Source organism: Anser brachyrhynchus, assembly GCF_964034855.1.
Source record: "Anser brachyrhynchus genome assembly, chromosome: 2".
In the NCBI taxonomy this organism is placed as follows: domain Eukaryota; kingdom Metazoa; phylum Chordata; class Aves; order Anseriformes; family Anatidae; genus Anser; species Anser brachyrhynchus.
The window spans coordinates 126,900,173-126,927,558 of NC_137695.1; the positions used below are offsets into that span (position 1 = coordinate 126,900,173).

Genomic DNA, 27,386 nt, shown 5'->3' on the forward strand with positions numbered 1-27,386 from the left:
TCTTCCCTTGGCTTCCAAGCTAGCCACCTCATTGCAGAAGGGTATCAGGTTGGTCAAGCATGATTTCACCTTCAGAAATCTATGCTTATTACTTCTGATCACCCTCTCATCCTTCATGTGTTTGGAAATGGTTTCCAGGAGGATTTACTAAAAATTTTAGAATATTAACTAACTTTTGTATTTTACTATTTATTCATCATTTTCAAAATGAACTCAAGACTTCTTTTCTGCTCCCTAGAATGAAAGTTTAAACAAATTACCAAATTAACAAAATTTAGCTGTTTGCATAGGTTGCCTATGTAACTACCTATTCAGATGTACTTGTCATAGCATTTCCTGAGAAATTATTCCTGAAACATGAGAGAGTTATTAAACTAACCCTCTGTAATCAGTGGAGCACTGAAAATTTTTGGGAGTAGAGCAATAGCTAATTAAGGTCAAAGAATAATCTTTAGATCATGTTGATAGTCTAACATTTCCCTGAGATTATTTCAATTATTTCATTAAAATAATATACTTTTTTTTTTTCTTCCCATATTAGAAATCACCAAGAATTAGGAAGAGGGACCTTAAAGAACCAAAAATACCCTGGTGTTTTAAGTTGCTCTGGATTGTAAAGGCAAAAGTCTCCACATGCCATCTTGAGAAATCAGCTACTGTGTCTGAGTGAGACAGAGGTATTTTACAAGATTCTTGGGCGTGCATAAAAAGCATGAAGCAGATCAACTTAGCTCTTTTATTTTCCCTTTAAGGCAAGTCATTTGGATATCTTTTAAATAATAATAACAAGCATTAAATATTCAGCATTTCCCACAGTTTTGTTATTGTTCTTATTTTTATTTAACGTAGAGGACGCTGGCCAGAGCCAAGCTTGTCTGAAAGACAGGCAACAGCTGGACTGAAACAGATTGCCAAGAAAGCCAACCATGTGTTCAGCATTTTGGGTTGTTTGTTCCAGGCACACATGAGTTAGAGAAACCATGGATGCCACATTGAAAACTGAAAAATACTCCCCTTGGTAGAAACATCAGAATGTACATTTTCTACAGCATGTAGAAAAAAGTAGTATAGTAGCCTTTTTGCTTTTTGCTTTTCTGCATTTTTCAAACAAATCAAATATATATATATGTGTGTGTGTGTGTGTGTGTGGATTTTTTGTATCTGTTTATTTTGGTTTTGTTTATTAAAACAAATCCCACATTTTAAAGAATAATGCAAACGATGCCATTTAAAGATCTCTCAAATCCAAAACAAACTCCTTTGGCATATGTGGTATCACAACATCCAGAGCTAGGACTTTAGGAAAAAAAATGCCAATACGAAACTTCTCTCTCTATATATATTTCATTTCTATATTTAATTTCTATATATATTTAATTTCATGATATGCCACTGTTGCTGATAGTTACCTAAAGTCATTATTTTACAAACATAAGTAAAGTGGGTCACAGAAATGGGACAGACATTAACTGAAGTATGTGGTCAGATTACACAGATAAAGTGACATATAAGAAGGCCCCAGACTACTGGGCCATAGTTCTAGGAAATATTTTTTTTTACCATTTAGAAAGATGACCCCACTATTAGTGTATAAAGAATTCCCTTTATGCCATACCACAGGTAAAACAATGAAAAATGCACTATCCCAGTTGAAGTACGTTTATTTGTACTTTAGTTTTAGACTAGATCTGGCCTTCATACAGGCAAAGTTACTGGTTTGGTGAATTTAAAAAGCCTTAAGAGAGTAAAAGCTCACGTGTCAGTTTAACTAGTTGTTCAGAATTAAAATTGTGTGTGTGTACATACAAATATATATTTGTGCGTACATACATATTTACTGCGTATATGTATGTATATTAAAAAGATAATGGAAAATAGATTAGAGAAAGGAAAACACAGAGATTAGAATCAGAGAAAATAAAACACTAATACTCTCCCCTAGTGTTTTACAGAATATTTTCTAGCAGTTGTAATGCAGTGTAGCAGGTTTACATGGCAAAGTTTTGGTAGCAGGGGCCCACAGGGGTGCCTTCTGTGAGAAGAATCCAGAAGCTGCCCCATGTTAGATAAGGGCCCCACGGCTGGCCAGAGCAAAGCCAATAAGTGATGTTGTTTGCGTCTCTGTGAGTGCAGATTTAAGAAAGGGAAAAAACACTGCTGCTCAACAGCAGCTGGGAGAGACAGTGGAGCAAGAACCAGCCCTGGAGCCCCCCAGGTGAGTGCAGCAGGAGGGCAGGAGGTGCTCCAGGCACGCAGCAGCAGTTCCCCTGCGGCCTGTGGAGAGGCCCCTGGTGGAGCAGGCTGTCCCCCTGCAGCCCACGGGTCCCACACGGAGCAGATCTCCACGCTGCAGCCCGTGGAGGAGCCCCCGGTGGAGCAGGTGGATGTGGCCTGGAGGAGGCTGCGGCCCATGGAGAGCCCCCGCAGGAGCAGGCCCCGGGCCGGAGCTGCAGCCCGTGGAGAGGAGCCCACGCAGGAGCAGGGGTCTGGGGGGAGCTGCCGCCCGTGGGGGACCCGTGCTGGAGCAGTTTGCTCCTGGGGGATGGACCCCGTGGTACGGAGCCGTGTGGGAGCAGTTGTTGAAGAGCTGCTGCCCGTGGGCAGCCCCCGCAGGCTCAGTTCGGGCAGGACGGCATCCCGTGGGAGGGACCCCACGGGGAGCAGGGGCAGAGAGGGACCGTGAAGGAGCGGCGGAGACAAAGTGTTGGGGACTGACCGCAGCCCCCATTCCCTGTTCCCTTGTGCCCCTTGCATGGAGGAGGTGGAAGAGGGTGGGTGGGAGGAAGGTGTTTTTGGTTTCTTTCCTTTGTTTCTCACTTCTCTAGCTTGTTAGTAATAGGCAATAAATCTTACTATCTTCCTACTCTGAGTCTGTTTTGCCAGTCAGGATAATTGTTGAGCAATCTCCCTGTCCTTATCTCAAACCTTGAGCCCTTTGCATTGTATTTTCTCCTCCTTTCCTTTTGAGGAGGGGCAGTGAGAGAGCAGTTGTGGTGGAGCTCAGCTGCCCACCTGAGTAAAACCACCACATGCAGGGGAGAAATAATACAGATCTGAGAAGAACAAAATTTTTATTAAGAGATGATGTGGCCAGTTTTATAGATCAAAGCATAGTAATGCATAAAGCATTTATTGGTCTTTGATATTCAGAAAATACATGTCATTCAATATAATTTTTATTAATAATTAGCAGAATCAAGATCTCCCCCATTAATTTAATTTTTGAGGTACTGAAGAGGAGATACCAAATCCTGCAAGCAAACAGGTATAGCTTAGCAGTTCAGCTAAGACCTGAAGCACAGGTTGACATAATTACAGAAGACCAGGTGGAAAGGGAAAAGAAAACTAACAAACTGTTAGAAATATTTTGTCATATGTAGAGATCTGTGCAAGAGACCCTGAGGTTCAAGGACCTCACTTAAATCCTGTGTAAGCTCTACCTTTACGTTTGGTAGAATGGATTTCCAAAGTTTAGTTACTTGTTGTGTGTGGACATATACTTACCTTTTGTCTGCTTTAAACCTGCCACCTACTGCTTTCATCTGATGCCTCTTAGGGGGAGACAACGAGCAGTTGATCTGTATCTGTTGTGCTACTTTTAATTTTCCAGACCTCTCTCACAACCTCCCTTAGATGTCTTTTCCAGGCTGACAAACCCTTGCCTACTTAGCTGTTTCCTGCCTGAATGCTTTTCTGTCCTTTTGATCATCCCCATTGCTTTTCTGCAAATCTTTTTCCATTCTGCCTCATCCGTTGTAAGAAGGGGGATCTGCACTGCACAAGATCCAATACGTGGGCAGACTCTCAGTGCAGCTATACGATGACTAGCAGACCTCAAGTACACAGCTGACACCTGTCTTGGTACAGACTGCTGGGAATACCCCAGTGATCTTCTTTGTTGTGCAAGTGACTTTTCAGCCCTAATTCTGCTTCTGTTACTATTCTTGATTATGCAAATTCTTGATCACTCATCTGGAATACTACCATAATTTTTTGAGCCATGACTTCCCTTTACAAAAGCTTTGCTCACTGTTCTCCAGTACATCTCAGCCCAGGATTTTGGACGCTGATTGAGCACAGAAACAACAGGTGACGCCTCCCGGGAATGTACCCACAAGCATCCTGGCACAGATGCAGAATATTTACATCATAGACAAACAAAGCTAGAGACAGCTTTTAGCTCTCTACTAGGACTTCTAGACTACTAAGACAAACTTTCAAAAAATGGCTATTGCCAAATTTACTCTATAAAGACATTTACTTTATATAACTTGCACTTTAGATATATAGTTGCTGTAACACTCACACACATTTGTTTATATATACACACTGTATAAACAATATATAAAAAAAATTGTCAACCTGGTCTACAAAACCCATGTGTAACAAGTAGTTGTGGAAGTTTGGTTGACACCATAGTCCTGCAAAATATATACTTTCCTTTTGAACCCTAAAACCTTCATTTTTATATCTGTTTCCGTTTATTCTTTGTAAAGTTCTCTAAAATTAAATTCAGAATATATGAAGTTTCGCTTGCTATGTCTGAATATCTATTTCATACACAGGGAACTGTGGCAGAAAAAGAGCAAATGAATTGCTGAAGTTCACATGGGCCAGGTACAGCAGCAGGTGTGGAAATGAGTGCACATTTCCAGGCTCAGGTTAATGCTAGGGATGAGACCATGCCACCTCCTTAGGTTAGGGCTAATTTCATCTACAATATCAGTAACAAAGGGAAGAAAGAAATTTCAAAAGGGTGATTATTTCTCTCTAATCCTATTTAAACTAGCTTTGTGAGTACAGTCTCTTGATTGTGAACACTCACAGTGCTTCACGGCTTCTATGGAAAAAAAAATGTTGTTTGCCTGAGGGCTATTTGAGCAGAAAATGTCTCACTGTGTTAGGAAACAGTCTATCTTAATCAAATGAATCACTCATACACAGCCATAAGCAGTACAGATGCGTTGTAATCACTGCTTAATAATTGCTTTCAGATCAAATAATGTTCAAGAGATTACCACATCTGTAAGATGCTCAAAATAAAAGTTCGGGACATTTTGTACGGACTGATTTAGAGAAGCAAGCTGTTATTTATAGGGACAGCAACTTTGTGTTATATTACTGATGCACAGTGAGGCAGAGTCTACATTTTAAGCACAACAGGAATATAAATAATCTCAGAGCTCTCATGATTATAATCTTATTTAGCCAAACCTTCCTTCAACATAGTCTTTGATTTAGAAAGCACCTGTAAAGCTGTTTGTGCCTTTTGTGGATTTCCCCCTGTCCTTTCCTCCTGTATGGTGTTTATTATTCTGCACGTGTGCTATGAGCACTGGTTGAATTATATCCCCTGATTCTCTGAAGCATCTCATCATTGTCCAGGATCAAATTAAGCATGCTGCATACATTCGCTTCTTTGAGACTCATGTTGAGTTCGGGGTCTAACCAGCTACAAAAGCATCCACTCAATAACCAGAGGATCAGCAGATTTCCACTCTGTGACCGTTTGGTTAGGTTAGGTTAGGTTAGGTTAGGTTAGGTTAGGTTAGGTTAGGTTAGGTTAGGTTAGGTTAGGTTAGGTTAGGTTAGGTTTATTTTTTTTTTCTCTTCCCTCCCCCTGCTCTTTAGAAACAGGTGGTATTTATCTAAGCAGCCTGTACTGGGCAGCTGGCTGATGGGTCCCTCCAGCTGGACATCTTCTCTACATTTAGTTCAACCACACCTGCTTCAGATAACAAACAAGTGTTTTTATCTTCTGTATCTGGAAGAAAAGGGGGGCTATGTGAGATGAGGTGAGGGGCAGAGGAGGAGGAGGAGGATGAAAAATCTAGGACCAATCACACCTCTTTTGTCTGTAATATTTCACGTTAGCAGGTCCCATCTGGTCTTGTACCAGAGGGGGTAAAAAAAAAAAAAAAAGAAAAAAAAAAGAAAAAAGAAGTTCAATTTTTTTTTCTTCCTTTTGCTCTGTTACACTACTCTCTTTAACACAGTTATTTCATTATCTCTCGCTATCATTTGATCAGATTTATCTTCCATTAAAACTTCCTTTCCCTTGAAGTAGACAGTGACATGAGAATGCATGCCTTTCCAAGCTTTTATTGTTCTGAATTAAGAAATGGTAGAATAGCCTCATGAAAGATTAATGACTTCCCGTAAGCATCTTTGTACCTGAGGACAAGCAATTACAAAAATATGTCCAAAAGAAAACAAGAAAGGATATTAGAGTGTATTGGACAGGTATTTCTTGGCAGACAGCAAGCTTAGCTTGTTACACTGCCAGCATATTTAGAGCTAAGGCAACTTCTGTCTTGACCTCATGTATCATATTTTGTTTTGTACATGAGTAGTAATATTGTCCTTGTAAGAAAAACTGACACTCTGCAGGCATTTTTGATGCTTCATTGTACTTAAGTTCACGTTTATGAGCTCATACCTGTTTCTCAGTAGTAGCTCTCTGTTCAAAATGAACAGTTAGAGACTTAGTACAACGTTTATAATATTTCAGCAGATATTTAATGCTGATGATTCTTTTTTTTTCCCCTAGCTTATTTATTTATTTATTTATTTTATTGTGCAGAGATTTTTCATAAGGTTTCCTTTGGGCTCACAAAACCAGTAAAAGCAAGAATTTTTAAGATTGTCTAAATAGTAAACATCCTCTGCTTTAATAGCCTAAATACTAAAGTGAACATTCATCATTTGACAGGCTTTCTGTCACAGTCTTTGAGAGAAACTGGAAACCAAAGGACTTCCAGTTTCTCTAAAAAGTGTACCAACACTGCAGTGTTGACTGGTGGTGACTTCTCTGTTTATCCCACTGGTATATTCCAATTAAAGGGAAATACTGATGATAAAATATGGGATGAGACTGGGTTTAACCATGATGCACTTGGTTTCCCTGTCTACATCCTTAACAGGATGGTCATTTTAACATAGATGGGTTATCTTTGTAAAATTACTGCATTTCAATCTTTTTTCCCAGTAAAGCCAGTAAATCATTGTTTACTGATAAGTACATTTCATGGGGAACCATATTTCATTATTCTGAGGTTCTTCAGTGGACTGTACTATGAAATCTCGTCTTTGAAAAAGGTGCTATTTCATGTCTGCAGATAGCCTACATAATCCCTTTTTTGGTGAATGAATAAGAATATACCGTTCATATAGGACCAGTATAGTAGCCTATTTTGACATCAAGCACAAGATAGATATGAAGAGACTGGTACACAGGAAAGAGTAAAGGTGTGCTGTGATCACCTTTGAATATTGGCATAACAAACCAAGATGAGTAAAAACATTGCAAGGAAAAATGAATTATTAATTTTTATTCAACTACAGTTCCTTAAGTAAAAACATAATTTGTACATAATGTACTCTAGAGGAACAAGCAACATTTTTAGCAGAACTATCTTTTGTTTCAGTGGATGTTTTTAGTTTGAGCCAATTACTCTGCAGTTGCACTGCTAAAATCTGAGACTGAAGAGTATGTATCTTTGAAAATACAGCAGGCACGTTGGGATATATCATCTTTTTAAATCGCAAGGAAGTAATTACTACTCTAAGTAAGTTATAAGGAACATAAGTATCCTTAAGAAGAGGATACTTAACGCTTGTTTAGGAATTTCTTTCTTAGGAGATTTTCTCCTGACCTGTGAATGCTACATTGGATGGGCATGTTAAAAAAAAAAAAATCGTAAATTTATTCCTACGAGTGAGACCTTAACTCATACTTCTAAACCTGCTTAAAGGAGAAGAACTTCGCTCACCACCAGTTTTCCACAATGATATTATGTGAATAGGAACCTTTTTTCTTGAGAAAGAGATTATGCAGTCACCGCCCACGTGTGTCAGCCCAGTCAGGTAGACATGCAGGAGACTACAAAATTAAGAGAGGCAAGCAGAGAATGAAATAGTCAAGGCAGAAGCAATCCATACAGTCACACATTCAGATGAGAGAGCAACTGCAGGATTTGAGACCTTAGCTAGCCTAGAGAATACATCTTTATATAATGGTACAGTGATTTCAGCATGCTGGATTTGCAGTCAGTGGTCTAACCTTATCTTGGTGGTCTCTGAAACACAGTGAGGGCTTACAGACTGTCAACTGCCCCAAGAGAATGGGAGTGCTGCTGAAAGACATTCCTACTTCTATAACATAATATCGTGGGTTTGTAAAATACGGATGGATGGAGTTCCCACTCATCTTAGTTTCTGAAGCAAAAAGGCAGACATTATTAAATGACATTGTAGGTGAATGTCCCAGTTTTCAAGACTCTGAGAAAACTCGTAGATACTCTGTTATTATTTAGTGCTTTTCTTCTGATGTTATGGTATTGCCTTCTGTTTTATTCTCAACTCCAGATAATCTGCTTATTGTATTTTCTTTGGCAGTGTCAAATCTGGTTTGTTTATTGTTACCTGTTCCTCATTACAGTTATCATAATTTTCTTTTAAATATTTGTTACTAACAGGAAAAACACTAAGCCAAATCAATTCTGTTCCTCCTAAGTTCAAATTTTATTGCCTGAAGAACTATAATGCTACTGGGTAGGATAATTTTCCACATGGCTTTTGGTGTATTGAAAATCACCTGTGAAAGTGCGTGCAGAAGTGAACTGTAGGATGTGCAGAAAACACAAGGAATGCTCTCCTCTATGCAAGATCATTCCAAGAAAGCTGAGACAAGCCTGAGCCAGTTATTGTCCTGTTCATTTTGATGTCAGGTGAAAGGAAGATTAGCATGAACATAAATAGATTAAGAATGTTTAAAATTACTCTTTGCAGAGAAAACAGGAAAGAAAGTGTCTTCAGCTTCTAATTTCTACATGCGTCGTTTCTGCAGTGGAAGTGTGGCATGCTCCACTCAGTGGCCCTGATTGACTGAAATGCTCATATTGAGCTTTGACTGGCTTCACAGAGGTCTTTCAACAATGGGATTTAACATTCTGACCTAACATTTAATGTATTAATCCTAATTTTATGCTGATGCTAAGACTCTCTGCTGTATTAAATCAACCTAGGTTAATTCCGAATTAGGTCTCTCCCACCCACTATCAATGGGGCCACTGTTTGGTTCCCCAGAACTGACCACCCACTTTTATGAGAATCTGCAGCGAATTAGAAAATCTGTCATTGCTGGAGGAGCTGGACAGCTAGGATATGGCCTGTCATTCCTTCCATACAATACACACCCTTTGTCTGCTATCTCTTAAACTAACCTGACATAACTTAGCCTCCTGGTCAATGGTATCTTTATTCTCTGCAAAGGAATGTTTCATTTGCCAGCATTATTAAGAAATTTCTGGACAATGTTTAGTGGCTGCGCAATCATCCAAGGTTCTATTAAAAAGCCATCTGGGTAATTAATAGCACATTTGTTCTCAGCCTCCTCCCAATTTGTCCATTAGTGGAATAAAAGCACAGGACAAAGGGTAATGTGGTTCGCTTATATTTTACAAGAATTCTTCAGGAAGTTGAAAACACATGATAGTTTTCCAAAGATGCATATGTTTATGGCCACTCTATGAGAGTGGCAAAATTGCACAACCCAGGCGCTCTTAATCAGGCTTTTCTCCTGACGACAGTGAGTTGCCCATTGCCTCCTCACAGTGACACTGTCCAGTCTGCTATGAGGAGGGTGTGTGAGTTGTCTCATTCATCCCAATTCAACTACAGCTGATAAAACCGATTCCAAGATCCACGTCAGGGCACCACATCAAAACCAGCACAAATTGCTTTTATACTCTTTCACCTGATAGAATTTGAAGGCTTTTCTGAGGTTTCTTTTTAATGTCTCCTCTTGAAAGCTGGATTACAGCCTCAGGCTGAATTCTCTGAGGTTGTTTTATTCTTTCCCTTTCATTTACTTTTTTTTTTTCTCCCTTGAAAGCACCTGAAGAAGAGACACTTTGAGATTTTAGAAATTTGTTTTTTAAAACTAAGAAGTACTCCACTTGAATTTTTAGTCCTTTTATCCTTTTGTTAACTCCTGTAAGGAAGACAGTTACTATTACTTTATGTCTGTTGGCATAGAGAGAAGCCAAGTCTGCATCTTCTAAATTACTGTGAAATGAACTATTGCTAAATAGCTATGCTTCAGCAGCAGGGTTCTCTCTTGTACCACAGACAATTAAAACTAATGTTTGCATGTACTCAGTTATAATTGGGTGTAGGGCCAGAGCTGGTGTAATCTCAGTAATGAACTCAATAGATCTGTGATGATTTACACCATGTGTGGATCTGGCCTCATGAGAAAATGAGCCTGAAATTCATGAGCCAGTCAGATCTTTCGTATAAACTACTTTGATGAAAAGTTGGATTGTGGATGAAACGTGATTTTTCATTAAAAAAGCATCTGCTTTCTGTGGAAATTTTTGTTTCTTGGGGTTGAAAAACGGAATTTCGGAAAGCCAAGACTTATGTATTTGCCTATATTGCCTCAGAGACTCATGGGGATTATATTTCTGTTGTTTTATTTGTCTTCATGGACTGTGCTCTGCAGGGAAAAATGCAATACTCAATGAATCATGAGATGACATTGTCATGGTTCACCATCTCACGGAGATTGCAGCACAGATTCAGAGAGCCCGTCTAGACAGCATCTTGTGTTCATGCTCTACACATGCAGTCTGGCATACAGAGCACCGTGGCAGTGACAACTGTCAACCTCTACTTTTTGGAGAAATATCCTTTAGTTTTCATGGGGTGAGGGTGCTTATTTATTTATTTCAGCTTTTGTTTGAGCATATTTCCCAGTAGGTATTGCCTCTTGGTGTTATTTGAGCTTTCTTGGAATGTGCTTTCTTTTCTTATTTATTTTTATTTAATTTTAATTTTAATTTTATATTTTTATTTTTATTTTTATTTTTATTTTTTATTTTTTCCCCATGCTGGCAGTGCGGAAGTGTTTAGAGGCTCCTTTGTCTTCCATTTTAACAGACAATTATGGATCAATAACAAGCAGTCTATGAAATTAACATTTTTACTATCTCTGCTGAATTGTCACAGCTAATAGAATTTCCACCTGGGTGACAAGGGCTCACTCTGAGCTTATTATTAATATGATTTTGTTAGCAAAACAATTTCCCACTGGAAAATAGTAATAATAATAATAACTAATAATAATAATAATACAAAAAAAACACAAAAACCACATGTTCCTGTTTTCTATTCAGCTCTAGTCTAGGAGACAAAAGTCTAAGTCCCACAGACAACTTTTTAACACCTTACTGGAGCGTGTTGGGATTCCAGTTTGGACTTTAGCCAAAACAAAGAGAGTGTAGAGCAGAGAAGCAACGCAACACGCACAGTGGGTTTTTAATTTACTTTGCACTCCAGAGCTTCCCCCAACACTTGTGTGAAGGAGCTCTTTCCACAGCAGTATAAATATTTGTTGACACTTCACAGCCTCAAGTGCCTGTAAGAACACCGCGATTATAAAGTAAGTGTTGTGTAAATACTCGAGGGGCTTAAGGCCGCTGTGTCTAACTGTGCAGCACCCATACTTACGTTTTGTTTGCATGGTGTAGGCCTGCTGACATGAGTGGTGCCCTCAACAATGGCTGCTTAAGATCTCCAAAGCTCTTAAAGCTTAACCTTCATTCTGAGTGTAACCACATTAAAATTAGCAGAGCACTTCTAATACCACTGATTCTGGTGGCCTTGTAGCTGCCTTGCTGGTGCCACGTTAGCCAGCAGACTTGTGATTCGTCATTGGCATGGCACAGCTTCTCTTACACAAAGTGGTCCTTAGCGTCTCGATGGAGTATGACACCAATATATTCCTTGGTGCTGTATTGTTCCAGCTTCTCTGGGTAATATTTCTTGTGTCCGTGGTGTAGAAAGCGCAGCACTTTTTACCCTGTACCTGAGAATGTTCTTTTGTGTGAAGGCAGAAATCTGGCTTGGCCCTTTTGAAGAGCACATGCACACTTCTTCCTACATCTTCAATGAAAAGGGGCAAAAAGACTACAGGGAGGAAAAAAAGGACAACGGTAACAACAAAAATAAGTCTAAAAAGTCTGTGTTAAAAGTCTAAAATCACTTAGGTGGAAGACACCTGCTGCAGAAAAACAGTTCAGAAAGGTTTCACCACAGCTCCCAGCTCCCAGCTTCCACATATCCCAGCCATCACATTTACAGCCCCAGAATCCTTCTGGGAAATTACTCCAGAGCTGTCCATAACACTACACTGTCAGTTGCACATGCTCCTCTTTTATGTCCAGGTTCAACCACACAAGAGCAGCCTGTCACCTTAGAATGTTTTCCTCTACATTCATGCACGCTGTTGGTGTAAAAATCCCCTGGATCTCTGAGTCTGAAATGATGATTTTATCTGGTGCAAAATCATTGAGCCCATTTTGTCTGAAGTTTTATATGCTGTTATTTTTCTTTGCACTTTCCCTTAATGTTTTACTTCTTCAGGGGCTCATATGAAGGCTTCTCTCCAAGAGATTTACAGATTTTTTATTTTTTTTTTTTGTCATAAGGCTCAACTGAGCTGCAAAACACAATTTTAAAACTGTGCTTTTGGTTTGGACCCTTGTGTAGTGATAATTAAAGGTTAGGTAGCTTCTCTAGATTGTTGTGCAAGCTCAAAGAGAAGACTTTTTAGAGAAACCAGAATTTGTCTGTGTCAGAGATGAGGCATACTGTAATTTAGCGAGGAGAGTGGGGTATTTCTTCGTATGTCTTGGCTGAACTGCTTTGAAGAAATTGACTCACATGCACCTGAAGTTTTCAAATGAACCCAGAAACTTTTGATGGTATTGGTGTTTATCCAGGTCCAAGACAAAAATGATTAATTTTGCAGGTCACTTAGCAAGATGTTTTCATTCAATGCCAGTTGTGCTTTAGTCGCACCATCCTTTATAATCTTTTTCTTTCTTTCTTCCTTTCTTTCTTCTCTTTCTTTTTCTTCCTTCCTTCCTTCTTTCTTTCTCTCTCTCTTTCTTTCTTTCTTTCTTTCTTTCTTTCTTTCTTTCTTTCTTTCTTTCTTTCTTTCTTTTTGGTTCATTTGTTTTGTTTGTGAAACTATCTGTGTGCTGGAGGAAGACCAACTGACTGTAAACTACTTATGTAGGATATTTTTGTCCCATTGACTTTCTGACAAATGAAGGGTGCCTTCTATAAAACTTAAAAGCAGTGCAAGCTGAACTGTTTCTGACCTGTACTTGACCTATTCAGTCTCATCTACTCCTGACAGACTTTTCAACAGTGAGCTCACAAAATTCTTTTTTTTTGCATTACTCGTGGATAAAGCCATTAGTCAGGCTTTTTTTTTTTTTTCCTTTCACTGTTTTAGTTTTATTGAGCTTTGTGTAGTACCATTTCTGTTCACTCTTTACTCTGCAGGTTCAACTTGTAAGAAAAGCACGGGGTACATTTTATTTACTACTGGTAGCAGAATGCGTTTCCAAAGGGTGCATGCTGAGAGCATTTTTCCCATGGAAGAATAGGACAATTTAGGAAAAAGCCTCCCAGCCATTTCATATTCCAGCAGAATGCATGCACAGAAATCTGCATATCGTGAGTTTAAAGTGTTCTCTGGAGTTCTCAGTCATACATTAGAGGAGGTAGAACTGAGATGGGAAAAAATCCATCTCTCCCATGCTTTTCTCTTTATATCTCTCAAAGCAAAATTTCATAGTCAACATTTCATTTTAAGTAGTTCCACTTTTCGTATTTTGAGTCCAGTTCTTTGACATATTAAGTATACCCTGTGAGGTGCTGCATATATACCAAGGAATAGAAGTTAAACACTAAGCATTTCCTGGAAAGCTTTCCAGTGTCAGAAAAGGTATAAATAATGCTAAAGCCCTTTTTTCTTCACTGTGTTCTTTGCCAGAAAAAGATTCATGTTAAGATGAGATGCTTAAGCTACTATTTTGGTTCATTTTCCATTGATTTTCAGTTCATGGGGTGAAAAATAATTCCCTTTTATCGACAAGAAGTGTCTTCAGTAGAAAAATATGAAGGGTAACATACTGATTTCTGCTTTATACAGGTAGTTAGAAATTATGCCAAATAAATTATATGAAGTCATTGAAGGAAATCCTGTACACCTCAGAACACTTTCATTTTCACAAAAAGATAGTAGCAAAAATCACCATGCTGTACCAGACCACTGTAATAACTTCTTTCACTGATTAAAGACAAAAATCCTCTATGTAGAAATCAACATGGTCTGTCCCTATTAAGGTAAGGTCATTAGAAAACCCAGAATAGAAACATATGGACCACATTCAGGCAAACAGATTATGGGCTAAATTAACCTTGTAGATTTACATTGCCTTGTTCTGTACTCATGAACTTCAGTGTTTGAATGTGATACACAAAGAAATCAAGAGCTCTCTGCATCTACCGCCTCAAGGAATTTCACCAGTTCTGATGAAGTCCATTGCTCTGCATTTCCTGCTTGTGCTTTACATGTTTTTCCTACTCTCTGTGGTAGAGCTGGTCTCATCACAGGCACTAAAATTGTATCAAAGTAACAGTCTTAAAGAATTTCCTACAAAGGAGGGAGGAAAAAAGAAGGCCAGTGCTTGCTTTGCTGCTCTTTTGTGCTGCCTGGGACAGTAAAACATGTACTGGTATGTCGAGAGAAAGAGTGTGAATCCATTCTGAACACAAAGACCTTTTTTTTTTCTTTTTTTTTTTCCTTGGAATAACTGATAAATTTGATAATATAATTTCTAATCTATCTTCATTGTTTTCCTTGGGGTACCATACCTCACCTCACAATACCTCCCTCACACGGTGACTCTACAATCACCGGTTCAATGAATATTATGCTGAAATACACTGTAAGCACCGTTTTTATCCCTGATGATGCTGTCAAGGAGGTTTCGCTAAGCATAGTGTGGGGTTTTCAGTTGTGTGTGGAAACAAAATATATTACTGCTGTGTCCTATCCCAAGCCAAAGCTTTCAATTCTTTTTTCCCCTATGTTCCATTTTCTATGTTCCAGCAATCTTTATTGCTGGCAGAAGAGGAAGGAGTACAGGGAGACCTGGATTTCTGGATTCTGAGATGATAACTGAATTAGATTTGTAAATAGCAAACAGATGATGATGAAAAAAAATTCTGTTGACTGATAATGAAAGCCAACTGAAAAGTGCAAAGATTAAATAATAACGTGTCTGGAAGTCATACATTGTAATTAATCTTCTTGTCCTGTTCATTCAGACTCCTTCTGTTGAAGGGCCTTTACCAGAACGTAGTAATCAAGAAGGGGACATAGCTAATTCCCCATATTCTTACAGATTGATTTCCTGATTAAAAGTTTACATTTTCAAGCTGACCTCTTCTTGGGCCAGGTTGTTAAAAACACTTTACAGCACTAGTTAATTCTGTTTTACTATGCACTACATTTATAATGTCACTGGTTCACTCATTAAAAAAACATCAAGCATGTTATACCCAAACAAGTTATATGAATAGTAGTAAAAATATTAAGACATTTTTCTGGTTTTGGGCTTTCCTATGTAGTCATATTCTTGATTTTGTTTTTCCAAGTCTGAAGAATTCAGACCGCAGTGCATATATCAAAACATGTGCCTCCTGTATGACTGCTTTCTACAGTCTTCATTTTCTCATCCAAATACTCTGGGGTGAGGACACTCTCCACCCTTGCTCTACTGATGTGTCTGTATCTTCCTCTGCTTCTCTTCACATCCTTCCTTGTTATAACAGCCTTCTGCTTCCATCCGATCTCTGTTCGACCCAGCCCTCACATTTCCTTTCACAGTTCCTACTCTCTCTCCCATTGTCTTTTCAATGTATCACTCACCGGTCCCTATGGTTTTCCTCTGATTGTATCCTTACATTCCCTTCAGTAATTTCCTATCTCAGCACTGTTATATCTCATGGATTTTTTTTTTTTAATATTAAATAATTTAACATACATTCAAAGAGAGAAAAAAAAGAAACAAAGAACAAACACCTTTCTTATTACTGTAAATATGAGATCATGGTTCTATGTATGATTTTAAATTATTTTCAATTTCCCTCTTGCCATTCAGGATTTTTATTAGCTCAAAAGCATAACATGGATGATATATGACTTCTGTGTGAGTGACACTCATACTTTCTGCCTCAGTTTATAATTATTTTAGGTGACTGTTCATAGGAGAATCTATTTATACATCCAGAAAAATCGAAGAATCAGAATTTTGTTCCTGTGCATGTAACTGGTATGGAGAAGGCTGCCTGACTGGGAAGTGTGCAATCCATTTCAGGTCTGGAGTTCACCAAAGCAAGTAGATTCCCAAAATCCCATATGTCCTCCTGGAAAAAGGTAAATACTTCTTACATTTGGTTTATTATCCTGGGGCTCTGGTAGTATAGGAAAGGAAACGTACAACTACTTGTTCACATGTTGTTCCTTTTTTTTTTTTTTTTAATCATGAAGTATCCTGGAGGTCGAGCTGCTCTGTTCCGCATTCTTCCTTTAACCCATGATGTACTGAAATGTACATAGCTTTTCTAGCAGTGTAGATGGCAGATTTAATGCTGATGTGAATGGGGAGCTTCTGGAAGAACTTCGCTTTTTGATCTGCCACAAAATAATTTCTTCGAGAGAACTAAACACAAAAGGAATAAGTAATCTGAAAGATACTTTTGCATTATGTTCCTCATAATCTACATGTTGTCATAGAGTTCCTTCAAGCTTACTTGTTTCCACAGATTCATTTGGGAAGGCAGAGGGAAAGGATGGTTAAGTGCTAAGGTATTTCGAGAGGTGCGATTATAGTTTTGGATGTCACTCTTGTGTGTAAGGTTTCTCTTAATAGTTCGTATAAGCGCTGGATAAACCACTTTGAACGAAAAAGTATGTTGGGTCTCAGGAACTGCAGAAGTCAGCCACAGCAATGTGTATGTGCAATTATAGCAGAGGTTTCAAAGAAAAAAATAAGATTGCAGCCAGGAAAGTAAAAGGACATTTTGCATATCTGAGCAAGTATGTCTTCTGTAGCTGAAGGACTTCAGGAAATTTGTTATAGCTAGAATATGGAATTGAGTAGTCTTAATATGAAAGCAGTTATAAATCATGGGGTAGAAATCCTCATTTTCTTCTGTGTCCTTAAAAGTATACCTGTTTGAAGCATCAGCATTGACTGCCATCATATATTGAACTGCTTTTAATGTAACTCAGTAACATAACATAAATCACTGAAGTAATGTGTCTGGTCATGCTTATCGCTAATAAATTCAGCCAGAAAGATTTCACTGGACTAAATGGACACTTTATGTATGACTTTTGAGAAAATTATGAATCAGTTAAGCTTAACCTTAGGGCCCCAAGAAGATACAGAAACACCTCTTACACACACAAAAAAATGCAAGCAATAAAGTAATGAGAAACATTAATAAAAAAATAATAAATAATAAAACGATGAGAAGCAGTCAGAACAGACTGCCAAAACCAGACTGAGCCAAAGCTAGCTCCAAATCTAATTTTCTTCCTTGCTGAATAAGTAGTGTGATGGATAGGCAGGAAACAATAATAGTGACATATTTTGCCTCTAGGAAAGTTTTTTCAAAAATACACCCTCTATGTGCCATATCCATAAAGAAGGAGAAGATAGTATTTTGACTATCTTGGGTCAAACCTAGGTCAAGGTCATTAGAATTGCCTGAAAACCTGTACCTAAGCACTAGTTATTTAGTAGTTATGCATATAAGTAGGATTCTGCAATGACATCTTCAGCCAGTATTATTTGACATTTTCCATATAGACTTGGATACTAGAACAGCAAATATGTTTGCAAAATATGCAAGCAGCAAAAAATCTCTGAAGGGTTACTAAATGATGAGAAGAAAGAATCAGCATTAAAAATTACTTTGAAAGGTTGAGAAAGTCAGAAATCAATTAATTGGATTAAGAGCATTCTACAGAGAAAAATGCAAAGGAAGTAAAAAGATATGGCATTTTCAAGGTTCAGACTAATTGGTGGGGGTAGTAATAAATAAGTAAACACAATAAGAGCCAAAGGGAGATGTGGTTCTAGTTTCTAATGTTAAGAACATTCTATCTAGAACTTAAGAAAAATATTTTATTTGGCTTTTATTAGGCTTTATCTGGACCAACATTTTCATATTGGAATATATGAAAATAAGTACCTCCTTTCAAAAAAGATAAAGATCAATTAGAGACTGTCCAAAAGGACAGTAGCAAAAATAGCTTTGTGAAATGTGGCCCACAGGAGACGTAAAGTTAATTAATAAAGATATCTAAGAGATAGGAAAAAGATTAATTTTCTTTACTCAGCTATGGAAGCTTGAACATCATCTGCTGGGGAGTGCCTAGGGGTAAACTTGAACCTGCCGAGAGGTTGGCCTAGATGACATTATGAGGTCCTTCCATTTCTGTTTTATGCAGTTATGGAGATGGTTCAATTTAAAGCAGCATTTGTCATGTTTTCTTCCTTCATGCTTTCTGAGCTGGAGATTCAGGGAGCTCGGGACAGGTCCAGGCATGCATTAGAATTAATGGATGTTTACCCAAGGAGCAATGTCTTTGCACTTGAGGTATTCAAAACCAGATGAAATTGGAAAAAGGGCCCCAGTGGTGCTAAGGGAATTTGGATGCAGGTCTGTAAAAGTAGCCAGATCTTCCCTGACAATCCAGTGCTATCTGCTAGGTCTTAGACTTTAATTAGACTTATGCCAGTCTGCTATGTGCTGAAGGTGTTACTGTGCACACACTGCCGCAAGCAGATAAGAAAAGTTGAAGCATGCAAACCCCAACATTTCCAGCATGTTGCTGTGTTTCTGTTCTCTGTGCTGTGTGCATATGGACCTCTGGTACAATGAACCAGATCTTTTTTTTTTTTTTGAGGATGAAGGAAGGTATTTGTTGAGTACTGGGACTGACATTTGTCTTGGCGTCCTCAGGGCAGTCTTGGGAGAATCTTTTCTGAATTATGGGTTATGGGATGAAGACCATTTAACTCCTTAATACCTCATTTGTGATGGTAGAGAACACAGGCTAAATAGCACAAAAGAAAAACAGAACTGTGACCTGATTCTTAAACTGATCACTGTGTCTGTTGTCACTGCATATCCTGATGGATGGACAAAAGCAGCCTTGTCCAGCTGGGTCCTGATAAAGGAAATATACAATATAGCATTTGTGTGTGGCTGCAGGAAAAACAGGCTTTGATTTCTAATTTTAGCTAGTTAGATACCTTTAAAAAAAAACATAGCACTCCCCTCCACCCCCCACCCCCCAAAAAAAATTACCCACAACAACCAGAAAGATATGTATGTGGCATTTTAATTTAATAGCGATAAAGTTTTTTCAGTTAAGTTAGTCATTTCACTCATGATGAAAATAGTCACCAGCGCTCATTAGGTAAGTAGGCAGATCAAAGGATCATTTGGATAATGAACGTGAATGCATGTTAATTTTCAAGCAAAAGTTTACATCTCCCCTCTAGCTTTTTCAGACTGTAAAGTAATGAATGGCTAAGGACAAAAGTTTTGATTGGGGTAGTTATTTGTCTCTCAATTCATTTTGATTGAAAAATGAAAATTGAAATGTCTTTTCACATTAGATAGTAGTACTGTTTATCATTAACTTTCCGCTTGTGCTGGGATCACCTAATGCCAGCTACCTACCCCATGACCTTATTGTATTCATGTGTCACAGAAGAGAACAAAAAAGGACAGATCAGGTCTTTTGCAATACCTTAAAAAGTTTCCATCGCTTTGGCTCTGATCCTTTCCTTTTTTATGCTGGAGTCCAGGTGTCCTAGACCCAAGCAGCCACAGATAGCTGTTCAGTGCAGGCGTCTGGCTCACACTCACCCTGCTGTCTACATGTTCCTGTCACAGCCCCCTCCCCTCCCACATACAGTCCCTATGCACATTTTGCAAATGTAAACCCTCTAGTACAAAAAATCCCAGAGCTTTATAAGCTTTAAAAATTTCAATGCACTCTTGGAAGAGATCAGGAGTCACTAAGAGTGCTGTCAATGTACCAGGCTGTTCTTACTGGAAAGGAATTTGTTCGATGAAGTTATCTGTGAAGATCATTTCCTAGGATAATTCCTCAGAGCCACCCCCATTTCCAGAGAAACACAAACTCCCTTTCCCCTGCAAAATCCTCAGCAGTCTCTGCCAATCTTATTTGGGCAAAAGGTCTTTAAAACTTAGTCACAGAGTCTAACTTGGCCCCTTTCCCAAAGATTTTTTTTTCTTGTACCAAGTACTACCTCTGCTATTAATGATTAATTTTATTAATGTAACACTATCACAGTTGTATTCTGAAGTCCTTTTTTCACTCTATGTGCAGGATTAAGCATTTAACCATATACGGTAGTTGTCTGCATTAATTTACACTGGTCAGAATCCTTTAATGCAGTGTTAAATAGACTCCTATGACACATTACAACTTACTCTGATAAAAATGATAACATAATAAAGATTTGTGAACAAAATAATGAGTAATTTGCAGGACAATGCCACAGTGTACATACACCTGATTTAGAAATCATCGTCATTTACCCTAGGCTGATCTTGGCTTTCAGTGTCTTTCAAGATTTACCTTTTACTTACAATTTCCAGATGGATTCCTACAGTCACTCCAAGTCTCCAAAATCATGCTTCTTAAGTCTTCCACATCCCAATCCTTAAAATGGTAAGTGTGTTTTTGCATAAAACAGATGCTTCCCTTTAAAAAGTATTTTTTTTTTTTTAAAAAAAAAACAGAATAGACTCCAGGATCAAGGGAATTAGGTAAGCTGTGCAATTACCAGAAAATACATGCTCCAATGCAACTGGAAAGCACCATCTGGGACATTTCAGACTGTAACAGTTCTGCAAAAATCTACTTGTTGAAAGAAACAGACACTGCAAGGGCATTTAATCATCTCACTTTCTTATATAAAAGGAAATCCCTGAACTCCTTTAGAATATCAGCTTTGGATATAATTAGCCTGGTGATGATAATGTGCTTCACAAAGAGTGGTGGTTTTTCTGAAAGATTTCAAGTATCCGAGAAACGCATTTAGCAGCAGATGTTATCTCTTACCAGCATCACCCAGTGTTTTCAGCAAAATGGAACTGCAGAGACAATTTCACCTTAGCTACCTTGAAAGTTATCGAAGACAAACCACAAGGACAATCAAGAGTCTTTAACATGCATCAGAAAGTTTAGCCTGAGCCCCACTTCTGATTTTGGACCACGTTGCTTACTTCCAAGCCCTCCCGATCACCTCGCATAACCACAGGCTACAGGACCTTCTGCTCTAGAACACAGCATGAACTTCAGCAGAGGTACTTTCAGCAACTAGTAGAAACAGCTAGATCCACTCATATCTTCAGAATAAAAAGGCACCTCATCACACACTGATCATGTCAGTCCAGTTTTCCCTTGCACCTTTTCGAAGGAAAATTCATTACTTTTTTTTTTTTTTTTTTAAAATGTGGTTGAAAAAACAGTCAATCAGTAAGACTGCATCACAAGCTGCTGCTGATGTTGGGATTTGCTCAAACCAGGCAACTTTTGTACAACTTGACTTTTCTTCTGATGCAAACAGAAATACCACCAAAGTTTATCTCTGTCTTTGTTACTGAATCTGACACCTGGTACATTCATTTTATCCTTCCCATTTCTTTCTCCCTTGGGTAGAAAACATTAGCTTGAAATTCTTATTTACCAGTGAGGCCTGCTTCTCCATTTTACAACTAGAAGAAGACACTCTGATGGACTAATTATTCCTAAGACCTGGAGCCCCACACAAAGCCTAGGTACTAAGACAGTACTGTTTACTTTAGCTGCCATGTGGCACATAGCAGGGGCTGAGTATGCACAGAGGCTTTACAGTCTGACTTGTAGCACCGGAGATGCACAGAAAATAGTGAGGCTGATATAATGTATATCCCTGCAGCATACTGAAGGCAGTCATGATCTAATGCTGGTTCAGAAGTTGTATGATTGTCAGACTCTCCTAGCACGTCCATGTACACGTTATTAAATGGAATTTGGCACTGTGCTAACAGGGTCCTGTGCTAAGCTCATCTTTGCCCGTTATATCCTGCACATATCTATATTACTAGGCTGGCTTTAGCCAACTTTAATTTTTTACTCCCATATTATCAACAGCCTTCCTGAAAAAGCTGAAGTTTCCTCAGCTGTCAAAAAATGCTTCATGGAATAAGTTGTAATCTTTCCATTCATGTGTGATGTTTTTGGGCATCCAGATGCTGTGCAGGTACAACAGTTGGCCCTGTTTGAAATCGAGATTTAAGAACCTTCCAAACCTGATCTATGATGGCTCAACCTAACTGGTGACAAACCTACCCTAACCAGTACCTAACTGGCACCTGAGGAAGCCTCCTCCAGAGGCACAGACTTGTTGACAAGCACATTATTTTATTCCTCAGAACAGACTACCAGACCTGTCCAGGAATGCATGAGGACCTGTTTGAGATGGGTGAAGGATATCTACATACATTTCTGCCCTCTCTGGCATCTCTGCTCTAACACCTCATTTGACACAGAATTTGCTCTAACACGACTGCAGTTGTTTATGATGTAGTTACCAGGACAATTACATCCGCATTAGGAGCAGCTTGTATACCAGCAAGGAAATCCCAACCTACTCATTACCTAAAGCATACTTACCCAATCTAACCTGAAGTTTAAAATTTCTATTACATTTTTGTGTGGTAAGCACAGTAGATAGCATGCCTACTAATATCTTTCAGTGGCTGAACATAAAAGGGAATTTGCACAACTGGCGTAGGCTGCCTGGGTCCCCCTTTTCAGGTGTGAAATGTGAAATGTGAGCACATGAGCAGCTACAGCAATGGCAGCTTGTTACACAATGTCTGTCTTTGTTACAAGAGCAAGTCAGTCTTACTGGAACCTGAAATTTTGCCATCTATATGACATTAATCAAACCAACAGATGTTAATCAGCTGGCATTGCTTTGTTCAGATGGGGTGTTATGCACTGCTTCTGTGGAAAAGGACTTAAAAGAGAAAGCAAAGCACAGATGTCCTAAGCTCTAAACCCTGGGACCAGATGATGAACTAAACTGGAGCTGCTTGTGTGTATATCCCCTACAAAATGTTCAGAAATGAATGTGTTTCCCTTCTGCTTCTCATACAAGCTGTGCTGTTGTGTGACTACTCTTATAGCAACATCTCACCCCAAACTCAATTCTTTGTCCAAAATGTACTCTTTTGTTTCTAATCAGGACTTTTATTTTATTTTATTTTATTTTATTTTATTTTATTTTATTTTATTTTATTTTATTTTATTTTATTTTATTTTATTTTATTTTATTTTATGTTATTTATTTTATTTTATTTTATTTTATTTTATTTTATTTTGTTATTTATTTTATTTTATTTTATTTTATTTTATTTTATTTTATTTTATGTTATTTATTTTATTTTATTTTATTTTATTTTATTTTATTTTATTTATTTATTTTTATTACCAGTGTGGCTTCTTTGGAAGCCAGTAAATATTATTTTAAGTCAAGGGAGTAATGCTGCTTGACCTCTCCTATTCATTAAAACTCTATTCCTACAGTGGGGTTTAGAAAACCAAACAAAGACCCTCCCTCCCCCCCCCCCCCCAGAACAAAAATTAGCTACACAACATCACTGAAGCTAATATAATATTTGTTAATATTTTTGTCTTGTTTTGGAAAAAGGGAAAATATGTCTCAGAATGAGAGATCACAGGACAGTCCTTTTTAGCAATAGTGATCATTTGCTTTGGCAAAATATGATCTTTTTCCGCTACTTCTTTATTTCTGTTTTTGAATTTCGCATGTCATTACTTATTGTTATATAAGAAGAGAAAAGAGAGTTGAGTTTGACATGATTAAAGAGTTCTGACTCAGCACAGCGCATGCAAGCCATTTCAGTTCAAGTGTTCAGACTCATTAATTATCTCAGGACTAGACTAGTCCACTCCTTGCTCACAAACAAGAGAAAAAATAGGAGGAATCATGGATATAAAGGTGACATCAATTAAAAATGTATTTGCAGCAAGGGACATCGCTCATTTGACAGTTCCTGTGAGAGAACGGAGAATGGTTGGGTGTGTCAGCTGAGATCATGGTTTCAGTTAAAGAATGGTATCCTTGGCTTTTTACTGATTCAGCTGTAGCGATGGTATCTGGCAGGCTTCAGCATTAGCAGTTATGTTGACACAGCCTCCAGCTTTCCTTCTAATTGAGATCTGCAATTGGTTCTGACCTGGAAACACCACTGGTTTCTGGAGAAAATATCTTGTCTTGGGGTATTCCAGGCTCCTTTGCGCAAGGAGGACAGATGGGAAGCAAACATCCACAAACCAGGATATAGTAGGCAAAACCGTTTGCAGTGCTGAACCCACTGGGTCATGACCATGACTGAACTCACAGGACCATGTTAAAACCCTGTCAAACTCAATCTAAATAGCTGTATGAAGATGTAAGAAATATTATGAGAGTGTGTGAGAAATATTATGAGAGTCTAGCAAACATGTAACTTCAATCAGTGCTGATCATCACATCACCGCATGTGTTTCAGCACAATTATAATCAAATCTGAATCAGATTGGTTAGATTAATTCAGGTATACTGTCTCTTGAGAATTCCTGATAAATGATCAAACTAGACGGTTTATCAGCAAACCATCTTTGCTTAGGAACACTGAAGTAAATTTGATTATTACCCTGCAACTGCTGTGTAATCATAGATTTCACAAGAGCACCCTATTTCTAGATTCTTTATGCCATAAAACAGAAAGCATCCCTTCTGAATGCCATTTCACCATAGCATCTTTACAAGTCTGACTGGCTTGTCTGGAGATAATCTCTTACACACTGGTAGGAAAACCTGACACAAGAAAAGGGAACAAATATTCAGTGTAGATGGAGTGGCAATCCTTACTTAATTTATCTCTGTCTAAATTGAGGTACGTAACTGGTAAATCTAAGTTAGTATTCTGTTCACCTAAATCTTGCTATACAACCATTGGGGAAAGATTTCCAGTGTCTGTTCTTCCATTCACACTATGGGCACCCTGATGCTTTAGATGCATAATGTTAAGTAGCTTAAACCTCCTCTTTTGTCTCCCAGGAATATCTGGTACATGTCTGATCTTTTATTATGCTTTTCTTTTATTCACACACACAGACACACACACATATATAAATATATATATATTTTTTTCAAAAGCATTCATTAATTTTCTTAAGAATGGAGAAAGTAGAAATATGGGTATATATTTTTCTCAAACTCAACACAGTCATGTTGAATATCATGAATGGCAATTCTTTAACAAAGCTAGTTTAGTAGAAAGAAGTCTTATTTAACTGGGTCAAAGTGTGAGTTTTTGAGCTTTGTATGTTTTTTACAGGATACTTAGAGAGCAAACAGTTAGCTGATCTGTCATGCTGAGTTTGCTCTTCTGGGCTTAACATACTGTCCTGAGTTCTGAAGCACCACTGATTAGCAAGTATGCTCAGCATTGTTGGGATGTCTAACACTGACATTCCATGACTTGATTAGTAATTACACCAGCAGAATTAAAGGATGGGATGTTGCCAGGGGGCATTCTTTTGATCTAGACTCGAGACAAAAAAGTTGTGGCTATACAGGCACAGCTATTTTTGGAGGTTGCCATTCTTACTAAATTTTCCAACAACCACAAGAGCACATGAATCAAGTTCTTTTGTCTGCATATTTACAGTTTAATGTCATTTATGGTATCAAAGTATTTGACTTGTCAAACTAACTTAATGGAAAATTCACAGGGGTTCCAGCTCTTCCTGTGGTTCTGCCTGTACAGTATGAACAACTTGGTGCAAACCACGGCAAACCACCACTAGTCACATCTCATTATGGAGAGCAGACATTCAAGATGCAAAAATCCTACATCTTGTGGTGCTGTCTGGAAAGCAGAGACTGTGATTTGTGGGACAATCCTGACAAAAACTGAAAACTGTGGGATCTACCACTGTGTATATTACTTGAGAGTTAGTTCAGGAGAAGAGTGAAAGACTGAGAAGATTACAGCTCTCCAACCCCTAAATCTATCTCTCCTTCTCTGTCATATATCAAAAAAAGAAAGAGAAGAGAAGAGAAGAGAAGAGAAGAGAAGAGAAGAGAAGAGAAGAGAAGAGAAGAGAAGAGAAGAGAAGAGAAGAGAAGAGAAGAGAAGAGAAGAGAAGAGAAGAGAAGAGAAGAGAAGAGAAGAGAAGAGAAGAGAAGAGAAGAGAAGAGAAGAGAAGAGAAGAGAAGAGAAGAGAAAGAAGTATTCTAATGAATATTTTTGTTTCTTCCTGAGCAATGTTTTAATTAAAACGTCCTATTTTCCTTGCCATTTATATGCATTCATTTTGACCAATTTTAAAATAAAAGCAATTATTAGAACTATTGTAAAATTCTCCTTAAATGAAATATGATCTTTAGATAGGTAAACTGATTGTTTCCTTTCTTTGTGATATGCAAAGGAGACCTGAGGATTTTGTTAGAAATACCTTACCTTTCCTCCATTATTTTCACATTAGTAGTTTAGACCCAGTCCTATTTTTCCTGAAAGTCTACAAGAAACCTGGCAGACATTTTGACATCTTTAAACAGACCTGGATAACAAGATAAATGGAAAGCAGAGGGTATTTTTATCACAATGATACAAAGAAATTTCAATTTTGAATTGATGATTTGAATTGGGGAGGGTAAGGGGAAGAAAAATTTGCAAGAAAGAAAACTTTCCTTAAAAATTCCTTACTTTTTCAGTTCAGTACTGAAAAGATTAGCCATAATAATCATAAGCACACTTCAGTGAATTAGAAATGCATTTTGATTCATAATACTTGAATGTCTTTTTTACTCACTTTTCATACTTAATTTTGTAACTACCCTAGTTCACACTAACGTCCATGGAAAATTAATTTTCAGTCCATGCCAAAATTAGTGAAGTAAATCAAGTACAACAATCTCTGGAGCAACAGAATTTTTGTCCAAATTTCTAGTTAGCGTTAAGATGACTTTCAAGTGATTCTGGCAACTAAAGGCATGACTGAGTTAGCATAGGTCATTTGGTTGAATTGTCTTCAGCTCAGCTGCATTTTTTTTGTTTGTTTTTAACAGATCTTTTTCTTGTTTGGTTCTCTTTTTTCTTCATTGTGTGGGCTGATGCCTAGAGACCCAATGGGAAAGATCCGACAGTGGTCTGACCCTTCTTTCCCACAAAGACCATGCACATTCATATACGCTACAATAGTAATTTCTTTTTCGCAATGAATTCTGCTGAAGGAGAGATAAAGAAAGACAAAAAGAAAAATTAAAAACAATATCCCATATAGTAATCATGATAATGATTCACTAGGGGAATTAGAAACAAACAGATTTTGCAGAATCAAC

The 27,386-nt window shown here is 38.0% G+C and overlaps 1 long non-coding RNA gene across 1 annotated transcript; it reads left to right on the top strand.

Annotated features, from left to right (window-relative positions):
• Positions 1 to 1,361: 1,361 nt before the first annotated feature.
• LOC308190981 lies at positions 1,362 to 26,478 on the top strand. The gene is made up of 4 exons (XR_013947605.1): positions 1,362 to 2,215; positions 16,106 to 16,303; positions 20,578 to 20,650; positions 25,775 to 26,478. It is a non-coding gene; the product is annotated as an uncharacterized lncRNA (long non-coding RNA).
• The last annotated feature ends 908 nt before the right edge of the window (positions 26,479 to 27,386 follow it).